Raw genomic sequence first — 14,650 nt, 5'->3', positions numbered from 1 at the left:
CAAAATCAGTTAGCGTTGCACATTTCGGGGTGTTGGTTGTAATTGTATGTTCGCATCGCCGCATTGGAGTAATATTTTAGGTGCACGATATTGGCCAGTTGCAGTGACAGATTATTGCTAACACAAATTGACAGCGTGCATGCCACGAGAATTATACAACGGTAGCTTAGTTGAAGTATCAAAAAAAGAAAAAGAATCTATAGAAAAAATAACTAATGAAATTCAATTAAATTGAAAAAAAAAAACAAAAAATTAAAAATAATTAAAAAAAAATTTCGAAAAAAAATTATCGAAAAAAAATTATCTAAAAAAATTCAAAAAAAAAATATTGAAAAAAATTAACGAAAAACTTTCGAAAAAAGTTATCGAAAAAATTATCGAAACACTTTCGAAAAAAGTTATCGAAAAAAAATTTAACGCAAAAGGAATTCCTGTAAAAATTTATTTTACCTTAAAAAATCTCCTAATTAAAAAGCAACTACGGTTAATTTAGTGAGCGTCATAAATCAAAGCTGTACATACATATCTACTGTAGATAAAATTTGAATTTTCTAAGAAATTTACAAAATTTCGGCATAAAAGTAAAAGTGTAAACGTTGCTGGACGCCAACTTGGTAGCCAACGGGAAAACAGCTCTTAACCATAACTGCCATAAATTCAAAATTCAGTAAGTAGATAAGCTACCTTTTTACATATATGTATATAAGTAGAAGCAAACATATACCTAATGACATATATACATCGTCACCTAAAATGCAAAATAACATATCATAAAAAAAATAATAATAATTGAAAATCGTTGTCAGGTACATTTTATAAGAAAATCTTAAATTTTGTTTCAATAAGAGAGTATGATAACCAATATATAACCATTTTATAACCAAAACTCATATTTTTTTCAATATGAGTGGTTTCTTCTATATCGTTTTTCCTTCGCCTGTAAACTTATGAAAAGTGATGTTACGTTATTTTGCATTTTAGTTGACGATATGTATGTATAAAACATGTATGTGCATATGTATATAAAAAACATGTAGATATACATATGTATATAAACAATTTCTGCTACATTTGCACATACTTATGTATATTAAGTTAATATGGGCGCAATTGGCGGACCTAACTTAAATTTTATGCTTCAATTGGGCTAACAACAAGCAAAGGTCACATAAATATTTACATATTTGCCTATGTAGGTACAAATTACTAATTAACTATTTCTTGTTATAATATCTAAGCATATTTTGCTTGAAACCAACATTGAAAATTAAAGTCTAGTTTGTTTGATTTCGAAATTTTTTTGTTTGCATGAGTAACAATGCTTACATATGTATGTACATAAAATATATGTAACCTCACTCAACCTCATTACTCATTGCTGTCCACAACACACCCACACACCAATATTCAACAATTTCTTTGAAAACTTTTACGAAAAAATAATTAATCTTGAAAAAGTTAAAACAAAAAACGCCGCAACAAAAGCGACAAGTGTACGCCGAAGAAAGCGTCCAAAATATGAACAGTCACAGACCAACAGGCACAACAGAAAAATCAATAGCAAAAACTTGCCTTATGGGTTAGGCGGGGCGCGGGAGGGGTACGGCTGCCAAGATATACATTGAACAGTTATTCATATTCTATCGAAATATATTACATGACAGCGTATTAGTTTAAGATTCTGCTGTTGAAATGCCAATGAGGCACATTTATTACTCCTTACTGTCATTATTTATGTATAACGGTTATATAACTACATACATGATAGACAAATGAGTCGCCTGCAGACTGTTGAAATAGTTGACGACAACTGTTTACTGATTACATATACATACATGTATACAGTTTTATATCAATTTTATTATATGCACTCGTTATATAACTGTATGTGTCTATATAAAGATTTATTGATACATAAAAACTAAATAAACCATATGAGAACACATGCTATTATCGTCATAAGGAAGATTTGTCGTGATTATGATTCATGAAGGTCGTTATATAGGTACATGCATATATAGATTGTGTGTGTCTATATATTAAGATTGCATTTCATTGTAATGTGTATTGTAATTTCATATCAAAAAGCATTTTAAAAATATTGAAATTCGAGCTAGCTATGTACAGAGTACGGCTGCCTGTTTTCCATTCAACTTTGGGAAATAAATATTAGAATGCTTTCTTACTACCCTTAAATAAGTAACTAGATGAAACAAGTGAGGAAACGCTATGTTCGGGTATAATGGAATATTTCATACTCTTGCAACTTGCAAGGATTAAGAGGTTACATCGGCTTACGGGTTTAAAAAAATCGGATTCTTTTATTGTCTCATTAAATTGTACAACACCTCTAGAATATTAATTTTCCAGTTGATCAGAGTTTCGGAGATACAGCCTTGAGAACTTGTGCGCCGTCTTTAAACGCGTTCTTTTCGAGACTGTTTTTTTAATTCGGTTGGCAAGATTTCTCGAGAACTAGTCAAACGATCTTAATGCATTTTTATACAGGCCTTCACGATAGAAATCTTAAAGACTTGGTCGAAGATTTTTTTTTCGATTACATTTCGATTACTATTTGAAACAAAATGTCGCAAAATTTTAATTTAAAGTATTTTTTCCTTGATCCAAGTTCTAAGTAAAGGTTTTTACTAAAACACGTATTTTTCACCTTAGATTATTCTTTAAGGAGTTATCCTGCCAACGCAGGTGCATATTTTTCCCCAAGGGTTATCGGAAATGGCGTCGCAATGGAATTTGTTTGGAATTTTTTTTTCCCAAAAATTTCAGAATTTCTTCACGCAGCTTCTATAATTGGTAGCAGTATATGTTTATCCTTCTTATACAATGGAAGAAAAGAATTTGACAATCCGAATTCTTTTGAGTAGAGAGAGTTATATTTTGTTGAGCCGAGCCTAAGTAGTTCACGAGTCTTTCTGAGATTCACAAAGGTCAGAAGCACTTTGCAACAAACTAAGCTCACAGAGGAAAGACAAGTCAAGGGAACTCTAAGTATTATATTCTAAATGAGACCAACGTATCTCCAAACGTATCAGTTATCCATCGCTACCATAGCAACAAAATGATTTCTAGTAGTTATATCTATACTTTTGGTCAAGGTTACCGGATATATAATATGATATAATGCTTATTGGAAGTTATTAATGACTTTGTGGATTTGGCTTGCTATAAGATACCATACAGAGAGTGACATTGTTTGATTGAATATCAAAGCCATCCCCGATTCAAAGTCAATTCTACTCAGAGAACACTTTGAAGCCTTTTAAAACATATCGCACAACGAAAAAATATAATAACGTAGACAATTCAAAAACTTTAACTTCAAAAGCTTTGAACTTTGCACGTTAACTTTCCGCATTTTCATGCAATTTTATTAACATTTAGTACAGCAACGCAAATAAAAGTAAGCTTAAGTACTACAATTTAAATATAATTGCATATTCATACACACACGCATACGTATGCATTCGCGTATACGTCATTATGTAGACGGTTGCGACTTGAAAGAGCGCAAGTGTTGTTAACTGCCGCTAAGTTTCGGCGAAGGCAAAGTTCATTTTTCATACTTTCGGTAGTTGAATTACTTTTTCAAGGGCACTTTCAGACAACAGTATGTGCACAGTGGTTGGAAAATGCAAATATCTGGAACTATGGCAACTCTATGATAAATAAAAAACAAGTTAATACCTTTGAAAATGTAATAAAAGCATGCAAGGAAACCAAAAAACGAAATTTATATTCTGCTGATAGCAAATTGTAATACATACTAGCACATACTCATTTACGTATATACAATAATGCTACAATAAATTCCATTTCGATAGTCATAGGTTACACTTTTTATGGACTTCGAGCAGTTGGTAACCCAATTTTCATATAAGTATGTCTAATTAAAGATAATTATGCACACTTAAAATCATTTGTGTTGTGTCCATTTAATTACTGTTATTCAAATTTCGGAAAACTGCTTCCAGAATCGCTGTGTTAGTTAATTGCGACACATGTTGACAACTGTGCACAGTACTAGATAATAAAGACTGTTTGATCGAACAATTTTTTTAGGGGTATGCGAATCCAGTTCGATTCGAGTCGAATCGAATCCTTAGATTCGATTCGATATTCGAGTCAAATATCGAATATTTCGAATAGTTCGAACTATTCGAATTATTCGAACTATTCGAATAATGCGAATATACGGGTCGAATCTCGGATCGAATAATTTAAATAATAATTTTAAACGAAAATGACAAATGTACGTCAGATGCATGGCAGAGATTCAGATACTACTGGCGCTAATTAAAAAATCATGCAAATAGTCAAATATTAAAATTATTCGAATTATTCGAACTATTCGAATAGTTCGAGTAATTCGAATAGTTCGAGTAATTCAAATAGTTCGAGTAATTCGAATAGTTCGAATAATTCGAATAATGCGAATATTCGGGTCGAATCTCGAATCGAATAATTCGGTTCGATTCGCGTCGAATAATTCGAAATTTCGAATATTCGCATGCCCCTAAATTTTTTATAATTTAAAACAATGATTTTGATTATTTCCAGCGGGTTCACATGGAGAATGATATCATCACATGGTTAAAGGGGTTTTACAAACAATAAATATCTGAATTTCTTTAACAAAAACATGTACATATATTCATGAAAGTATTGCTCACCTGAAGCTGGAATACTTTTCTATGTTTCTGGCAAAGTGTGGAAAGAATCAAATACATTTTTGATTCCCTTTTCGGATGTGAACCTTATTAAGGATGTTAGTGAGGACCAGAATAAATTGTAAAACTTCCTGACCGCTGTTATCCAAATCGTTTCTAACCGATCTTGCAGCACAAGGCCGAGCGTTATCAAGATGGAAATTTTTTCCCACGTATCTAGTCACAAAATTCCGTGTATGGGCCATCGCTCGCTTCAGTTTTATGAGTTGTTAACGGTAGCGTTTCCCATTAATGGTTTCACCAGGTATTCATAATGCAGTAATCCGTTTCATCCTCTTAAGTACGGAGCATTACTTTGTCGTCATTAAAATCTGCTTTGTGGTTGAGTTGGTTGGTTGACCAGGTTTCACATATGACTGACTTTAACGTTTTATGTTGTCGAAATGGTTCGATTTTTTATTGTCAGTTACAATCTGATGCAAACGGGACTCCTTTTTGCATTCAAGCAGCATTTCTTACATGCAAAAACGGCTGTTCATTCATTCAATTCATATCCAGTTTCTTATCTTTTCAATGTATTCGGCTGTTTTTAAAAATTTGGAAATGGTTTATGATTCACAACAATCTTCTTCGAGTAAAAGTTCCAGTTGCTCATCTTTAATCTTGTTTGATCGCGCAGAACTTTTTTCATATTCTATGTCGGCAAAAAACCCCGTGAGCAGTATCTACGCCAGTAAAGAAGAAGAAGAAATCAAAATCACCACTTTTAAAAAGTGTAAACAAAAACACGGTTGCTCAGATATCATAGATAATGTTCACCATAAACTTTCACCAAAATTCGATGACTTTCAGCTAAGACTTTATTCATATTAAGATAGTGAAAAAAAAAACTCTAGGAAATAACACTTCTAAGCCTAATTCGCTTAAAAATTTATAACTTTTGAAAATTATTCAGGTGATTTTATTAAAAAACGTTAGCTTCGGCTGCACCGAAGCTAATTTACCCTTCACAGTTGTTCAGTTTGTATGGAAGCTATATGCTATAGTTAACCGATCTGAACAATTTCTTTGGAGAGTACATTGTTGTCTTAGAAAATAATCTATACCAAATTTTGTGAATATATCTTGTCAAATGCAAAAGTTTTCTATACAAGAACTTGATTCCGATCGTTCAGTTTATATGGCAGCTATGTATATGTTATAGTGGTCCGATATCGGCAGTTCTGACAAATGAGCAGCTTCTTGAAGAGAAAATGACGTTTGCAAAATTTCAAAACGATATCTTAAAAACTGAGGGAATAGTTCGTATAGTATATGCAGACAGACAGTCGGACAGACAGATATGGCTAAATCGACTCAGCTCAGCATACGGATCATTTGTATATAGTATATACTTTATAGGATCTCCGACGCTTCCTTCTGGCTGTTACAAACTTCGTGACAAACTTAATATACCCTGTTCAGGGTATTACAACTCCTATTCCAAATGTTTAACGTAATTATTAACAAGTATGACCTAATTTTTTAAACTTGCAAGGATTAAAGCCATGGAAATACCAGGCTCCAGATATGTGATTTCACCTAAAAATGCGGTCTGCCACGTACATCGTCCAATTTTGACACCGGCTCCTAAGAAGCCCTCCATACCAGGGAGGTACCTCCCTCTCGAGGGTAAAATTTAATGTATCTGGATGTATTTGATATTTATCGCACTTTTTGTTATTTTTAACAGTAGCTTTATAGGGGGAGTGAGCGGGATTATCATTCGATTTCATCCATTTTCTCACTGTCGGAAGAAGTTCCCATACTATTAGGGCTAAATACAGCAACTAAGTACTTTTAGTGGTTTAAGAGACTTACCTATGTGTATAATAAATACATAGGTACATATTTAGTATGTACCACTCCTGTTCTCATGCTATATCCCAAAACATGAATTTCGTCTAAACATCAATGCCAAATTTCAAAATAGTTTAGGCGAAAAATGGTCCATTTCATACTTTTTTCTGTAAAGCTTACATGAACAAAACATAACACGAACATAAAATCCCCTGTTGTACATAGAAGTTTTAAAGAGATGCCACATATGTTGCTAATACTACCATCTCTAATAGAGACTTCACTACCGCATAATGAAATAGGATTGACGTTTCCGCATTTAGTCACGCAAGCGAACCTCAATGACCTGGTTTGTGATGCAAAAATGGTAAAAGAGAAGAAAGCCAAAATAATTGGTTTTCGTTTGAAAGAATTGATGAATATAACAGTTTCTATTGAACAGCTATTGAACAGCCGCTTGTAGACTTCAAAATATCGAATAAGCTTTTTGCTAGATAGCTTTACTATTGCGATAATTACATACTGTATACTGTCTTTCTGAAAACTGTAAAAATAATACGACAACACTGGAGTTTATAAAATGTAGTCGAAATACTACTTACTGATATTGAAAAAATTATTTTAGTTTTTTTGCATATGGGAAGTAGGAGTATATCTAAATACAAACTGGCTGGGTTTCCATATAATTTTTCCGTTAGATCAGTTCTGACCAGCATTGCCCAAATACTTTAATCTGAATTGAGCAAGACAATTAGTCTCCTCTACACATCGTGCTTCGACTTCCCGCGTGAATTATATCACGTAATTTCAAAAAGGCCAGACATATATAGTTTCTACAAAATATGAGAGGTCGCCACTAAAGTAAGTTGTCTAATTAGACTTAATCCCCAAAACACGTGGGTAAATTTCACTACTATTTTTTGGTATCTATTCAAATTATTGTCGACATTGCACGAATTTTGCTGCATCCAAAGTGAGAAAAGCGGTAACAATGTACTGACAAAGTTATGGCTTCATGGAATTCAAATGAAATAATTTACATCAACAAAGATATACCAATGATTGAGTGATCGGCAGTACCAAAAGCGAAATTTATCTTCTTCTTCTGTAGCAATCCATGCACAGAAAGCAGCTTCCATAAAATTACTACAATTCAGTCCTTCAGGCCGAAGTTTATGGAATAATATGGTTTCTTTTCTAGACAAGCTGGCGCGATTGGGGGCAACAAGCAATGCAGTTGTTTTAATCTTCTCTAGACCAGTTTACTAGTTCCTTCAAGCGTTGCTTGAAACAATAGACTCCAAAGGAATACCTCAGGTCTTGGAATATTAGTAACACAGTGCATACCACAAAAGTACTTTGTGATATTGTTGATCACAGAGAGACCAAAAATCTTCTAATTATAGGTAAAAGAAAGCTAAGCAACATTAAAGGGGTCATCATAGAGAATCTATCTCTAAAATTGCAGAGCACGTCGATAAGACGCTAGAACAATATTTCTTTGAATCTCCAACCTTCAATCGTTTAAGACATGATATTTTGCCACTTAAAAGATATTCCGAAGTTAGGATAAAAATCTGATTTTTTCATATCTATTGTGTTGCTGAACAGAGCCTAATTGCTAACAAATTGGGAGCATCTTGGTCCTAATGATGACCGAAGAGCAGCCGCCTGCAGTTACACGTTCCTGCTTCTTCTTTATAAATCAATGAACTATATTAAAAAGCAATAAAAAACATCCACCACGAATCTTATTAGTGTTCATATATGAGTATATATAGTACATTAAAATAATGTATTTTGCTTCAAATCAATGAAAACGATGACAGAACTGCATGATTCGGGTTTTGATGGGGATTCTAGGTACTTTTCTCTGTCTTGAAGCTTGAATAAAATGATTGCTGGAGGATCCAATGTAATAGTTTTCTGCATTTTTTCAACGAAACACACTTGATGTGAGTAATTTTAGTCAGAGAATCATTCGCTCCATTCATTTTATATAGTACAATGATTGATTTGATCTTGAAACACTAACAAAATATTTTAAACCCTCCTTTTAGAATATACAAGTCTGGCTACTCTGCACAAAGCTTTGTTGCATTATAATAACAGACAGTTGTAAATAACGGCATTTATATTTACTCCCACATTCGTTTCCGCAATTGTCCTTTGGCAACGAGATCTGACAATATCATTTATTCACCTATCGAGTTTCATTTTATTGTCACGTGAAATTTATTGAACACATTCGGCCTCTAATGCCCGCAGAATAATATAAAAAATAAATAAATACTTTATGCAATAAAACTGTTTTTATCTCATGAGACAATGTTATTTCAGCATGATTTGTTGCATTTGCGAACTCCAGTGACGCACAAATTTCATGTCGCTGGCATTTATTGTAAGACTCACTAATCGCAGAGGCCTTTGCAAACATTTCACCACTGAGCCCTGCTCTATTGTCTCACTTTTCGCACACAAAAACCTTGAACTCTAATATTGTGCAGAACAGGAGAAAAAGTGAAAGCTTAAATGCTTTGCGGGAAATTAGTTCCCCCAGCCAACACATATTACACAAATAAAAACATATATATATGTGTGCGTGTGTGTGTGTGTAAGAGATGTCGCCCATCTTTTATTCACACGAATAAGCCTTGTTTGCGGACGTGCTTAATCTAATATTTTACTACCAACAAAAAAATTCGGAAAAACAAAAAGCCAAAAGTGTACTAGAAAAATGCCAGAGCAAACAATGAAAAACACAACAACATACGAGTCACTACTCACAGTTGATACAGCTGAGATAGTGTGCAAAACCCACCTTTACTTAAGTTGAAAAAGAAAAACGAAATACAAATTAAGTTTTCGCCAAATTTTTGGTGCAGACAAAGTGGTGATGGATGAGAGTTATAACGGGTGATTTTTTTGAGGTTAGGATTTTCATGCATTAGTATTTGACAGATCACGTGGGATTTCAGACATGGTGTCAAAGAGAAAGATGCTCAGTATGCTTTGACATTTCATCATGAATAGACTTACTAACGAGCAACGCTTGCAAATCATTGAATTTTATTACCAAAATCAGTGTTCGGTTCGAAATGTGTTTCGCGCGCGTGTTTTGTTCAGCGATGAGGCTCATTTCTGGTTGAATGGCTACGTAAATAAGCAAAATTGCCGCATTTGGGGTGAAGAGCAACCAGAAGCCGTTCAAGAACTGCCCATGCATCCCGAAAAATGCACTGTTTGGTGTGGTTTGTACGCTGGTGGAATCATTGGACCGTATTTTTTCAAAGATGCTGTTGGACGCAACGTTACGGTGAATGGCGATCGCTATCGTTCGATGCTAACAAACTTTTTGTTGCCAAAAATGGAAGAACTGAACTTGGTTGACATGTGGTTTCAACAAGATGGCGCTACATGCCACACAGCTCGCGATTCTATGGCCATTTTGAGGGAAAACTTCGGACAACAATTCATCTCAAGAAATGGACCCGTAAGTTGGCCACCAAGATCATGCGATTTAACGCCTTTAGACTATTTTTTGTGGGGCTACGTCAAGTCTAAAGTCTACAGAAATAAGCCAGCAACTATTCCAGCTTTGGAAGACAACATTTCCGAAGAAATTCGGGCTATTCCGGCCGAAATGCTCGAAAAAGTTGCCCAAAATTGGACTTTCCGAATGGACCACCTAAGACGCAGCCGCGGTCAACATTTAAATGAAATTATCTTCAAAAAGTAAATGTCATGAACCAATCTAACGTTTCAAATAAAGAACCGATGAGATTTTGCAAATTTTATGCGTTTTTTTTTTAAAAAAAAGTTATCAAGCTCTTAAAAAATCACCCTTTAGTTTGATTATATCTCATCCAATCCATTTAGACTAGTACATAACTGGCACTTGTCATGTTTTGTTTCAAGGCCTGAATCGAAGCGGGATTGTCCGCGTAGACTGTAGTCTTTACATATCGCAAGGAGAAGTCTAACGGTGTAGTATCACACGATCTTGGCGGCCCAAAACATGAAATTACCTGCTCAGCGAAATGTTCTCTCAATAAATCCATTGATCGATACGATGTGTGGGAAGTAGTGCCGTTTTATTGAAACCAAATATCGTCGAGATCACGAGCTTTAATTTCAGGCATCAAATAATCGGTTACTATGACGCGATAACGATCGACATTGACGGTTACGTTCTCCCCGGCATCAATTTTGAAGAAATATGTATCGATGATTACACCGGCCCATAAACCATACCAAACCGGTTTTAAAATCTCAGTTTAAAAGGGTGTCGATGTCATAACCTACCCCTTTTTCTACAATTCACCTGAGGGAGAGTGCTTGTTAAAAATTAAAGTCCTTAAAACTCTTAATCTATATATTTTCTACACTCACTTTCAATTAATCCGACTGCCTCTGAGTTTAATTGAATTCTTAATTATTCACAAACTTTCTAGCGTATCGCATTTTATTTGCTTTGTCTTAGAAACAGAGACTTTGATTAACGCTTTGACGCAATCGGATGGCTCTTCCGATGTAGTATACACTCGTGCATGTATATGGGAGAAAATGGTGCGCTACAAAGAGATTTGTTTATATTTTGTTTTGCTCAATTGGCCGGCAAAGTTTCCTTATCAGCAAAAGGGTTCTCACTAGCGTTTTTTGCTCTACTTTCGATGGCACTTTTTGTCTTCTTTGCCTTTATTTTTTCCTGGTAATCCAATCCACTTGAGTCCTGCTGTCGTCTGTTGTTGTTGCCTTTGCGCTTTTGTCTGTTTTTGCAGCACACTCACGACTTTGAAAATGCATCAAAGTTTTCTCAGCTTTTCTCTGGCTTTATTATCTTAAAAGTGTAACGGTTTTATTTACTGCTTCATCCACTTTTGTTGCTTTAACTTCAACTTCAACAGAAAAACTGTGCTTTTGATCTGTGAATTTTCGACTTTTTTTTGCTGATATCCCGTTTTATGATTTCTAAAGTGCGTGTGTGTGTGTGAGGGCCTTGATTCTTTTGTGCGCTCTGTTTTCTCGCTAACTGACTGCCGCATAGGTGCGTATGTGTGCATATATGTATTTGTGTCGTTTCAAAGTTGCTCAAATTGATTAAAAACCTTAAGGAGAAATCACTTGATTTACTCTTATCTGTTGGAACTGAAAAACATAATTAGGCAATTCACAAGCTTTGTTGTATGTCTTATGTCATATTTTAATATTCTTAAAAAATATGACACTTGTGAGCACCCTTAACTGTTGTATGTCATATTTTGTCATATTTCTACACTTAATCAGGTGATTGCATATTGCATACTTTTGGGCGCACTACTTTCCATCCTACCGTCAGCTGCGTGTCTTCGATGAAACGACCATAAAAGCTTTGAGCCGTTGGTTTCTTAAAAAAATAAAATATTTGACTTTGTTTTGTTTTTTTTAATTTTTAAATAAAATCATTTGCAACTACATAAACTTCAAAATATTTTCATATTTCACTTATATTCAACTTAATTTACCTGAATATCGTGGTTTCCTTCCATATTAATAACGAAATTTATTAAATTAATTAATTTCAAACATTAAATGCCAATAATAAGAAAGTAAACAAATACAGCTGACAGAATAGCGAACACAAGAAACATACCACGCCGTGTTGTATCAGTCATATTTTAATTTTGCATGTGAAACAACAACAGTGTTGTTATGACAGTCATAAAAAAATATGACAATATGACGATATGACACAATATGACACCTTGTGAATACCCTAAATATTTATTTTTTCTAGCACTCGGGAGTCAGAGTGGTTAGTTGCTGCAGCATCCAGAAAAATAAAGTTTCTTTTTATACAGCATTTATGTGTCCATGTAGATAAATATACATGCGTGTTGTCTAAAATTCGACCAGCTGTTGCTCTTTATTTGAAGAATAACCATTTTAATTCATTTACTCGTACTTTATTAGATGCGTAGCGAAGGCAAAGAGCTTCTCTAGAGCTCGAAATACGTACATACCAGAGATCTGCAACGGATACACAATTTCCGTGCACACTCGAACACTTACCCGAAACCGGCTTGTATTGCTTTCTTTGAACGAGCAGAAGGATTGCTTGTTAGCGACTGTGCGCAGACGAACGTGTTGATCACAACACTCGAGTGTCGTTCATACGTGTTTGTTTGGGTTCGGGTGTTTTGCGGATCAATATATTCGAGTGTCCGAGTTTAGGCTCGAGTGTGCAAAGCATTTTTTGTTTATGTGTAATCGTCAGTACAGTTGATTAATTTGCTTTGTGAGTGTTAAGAATGTTATATGATACGTATTACATGATATTTATTGAAACTAATGGCCGAAAAAAGAAGATTTTATTGGTTGCAAAATTGCGAATGGCAGTTACAGCTTGTCTGGTCTTATGTTATGGTTATGCAAATATATTTTTAATTTTAAAATGCGTCATTCCTTTGATACATGCATACATATAGTTTAAATGCTGTATTTCAATAATATTGACTGTTAAAGTGTATACAACAATAATAATTTCTCATATTTTTGCTCAGAAAAATTTGATACATTTCTTCTACACCCGTGTTCTGTCCGAGTATCCGTGGCAATAGTTGAACACATTTCGGGTTAGCTGCGGGTGTCGAGTGTGGACACTCGCTTGTGATCGTTTTGAAGAGAGTATGATCAAACAGACTCGAACACTCAGAAAGCAGCTGCCGGGTGTGCCACTCGATCGAACCCATTGCTGCCGAGTGTGGTGCTCGCTCGTGCTCGATTTTTAATGAGGGTGATCGAACAGGCTCGAACATACCCAATGCAGCTCTCTGGTACATACATACTTCATATCTCGGGGCTATTTATTTTACGGAAACCTCTTTAACGAGAATGTTTAGCTAAAATATAAATAACAAAGCTAAGACATTGTATGTATGTAGTTATATATACATAGCTGTGATCGTAAAGAAAGGTGAGAGGATTTCTGTGGTGTGGTGCACTATGAATTCCTTCCGTCGGGCCAAACTGTCAACAGAAAATGTTATTTAATCATTATTTTGCTCCGTCGAGTTATTCGTCTGAAATGGCCGGAATTATGGACGAAACACTCTTGATTACTTCATTAAGAAAATGGTCCATGACATACTGTCATTGGTTCTTTTTAACTTTTTTGCCAATAACGCGACACGTATCGTTCTGCAACCACCGTATTCGGCTGTTTGGGTTCCGTGCGACTTCTGAACATTTACAGAGTCATCAAGGGCCAGTGTTTATAGATGGTATGGTGAATCCAATCGAGGTCGTAAATCGCTCCTAGACGAATTTTATAAAGGTCACCCAAAATCAGTTGTCGCTTCGGAAACTATTGATGCTGTGCGCAAACTGATAGTGCAAAGTCGTCATGTAACCTATAGCGAGATGGAGGCAACCGTAGACATTAGATATATTCCATATTGCATGAAAATTTATTCAATTTATTCGCTCAAAAACAGATTCGTGACATGTATAGATCTTAATGGAAAATATTTTAAAAGGCAATAAAGCGATTTTCGAATATTAAAATTTGATTTTGTTCTCAAATCCCGAAATATAAAAGCAGCCTACGTATTTAGCAAATGTAAAATGTGAACGTGGGTACCCCATTTGGACACGATTGAGGTGATAAAAAACGACGTGAAGAAGGTCATGAAAATTATACCGCGAAAATAATATTCCGACTGTTTCGAGCACTGAGGACTGGAAAAGCGTTGATAAAAAGGTATTTTATTGGATGGAAATATCTTTGAACTGACATTTTTTAATCTAATAGTAACGGGTGATTTTTTTGAGGTTAGGATTTTCATGCATTAGTATTTGACAGATCACGTGGGATTTCAGACATGGTGTCAAAGAGAAAGATGCTCAGTATGCTTTGACATTTCATCATGAATAGACTTACTAACGAGCAACGCTTGCAAATCATTGAATTTTATTACCAAAATCAGTGTTCGGTTCGATCCGTTTTTTTATCGACAAATTTTGTTCAGCGATGAGGCTCATTTCTGGTTGAATGGCTACGTAAATAAGCAAAATTGCCGCATTTGGGGTGAAGAGCAACCAGAAGCCGTTCAAGAACTGCCCATGCATCCCGAAAAATGCAC

General features: G+C 34.8%; 1 protein-coding gene across 2 annotated transcripts in view; it reads left to right on the top strand.

Annotated features, from left to right (window-relative positions):
* Positions 1-14,650, top strand: part of LOC105231050 (uridine phosphorylase 1) — a 54,188-nt gene continuing 39,538 nt past the window's right edge. The window contains exons 1-2 of one of the 2 annotated variants that reach the window (XM_049447103.1): positions 3-161; positions 494-667. The gene's annotated coding sequence lies outside the window, so the exon portion shown is untranslated. Of the gene's footprint in view, positions 668-14,650 lie in introns of both variants that reach the window. The other variant, XM_019992022.3, reaches the window with a different exon arrangement.

This window comes from Bactrocera dorsalis, chromosome 2 (genome assembly GCF_023373825.1).
Source record: "Bactrocera dorsalis isolate Fly_Bdor chromosome 2, ASM2337382v1, whole genome shotgun sequence".
Classification (NCBI taxonomy): domain Eukaryota; kingdom Metazoa; phylum Arthropoda; class Insecta; order Diptera; family Tephritidae; genus Bactrocera; species Bactrocera dorsalis.
Note: the sequence above shows the minus strand (reverse complement) of the source record. Positions and strands in the feature narration are given on the sequence as shown.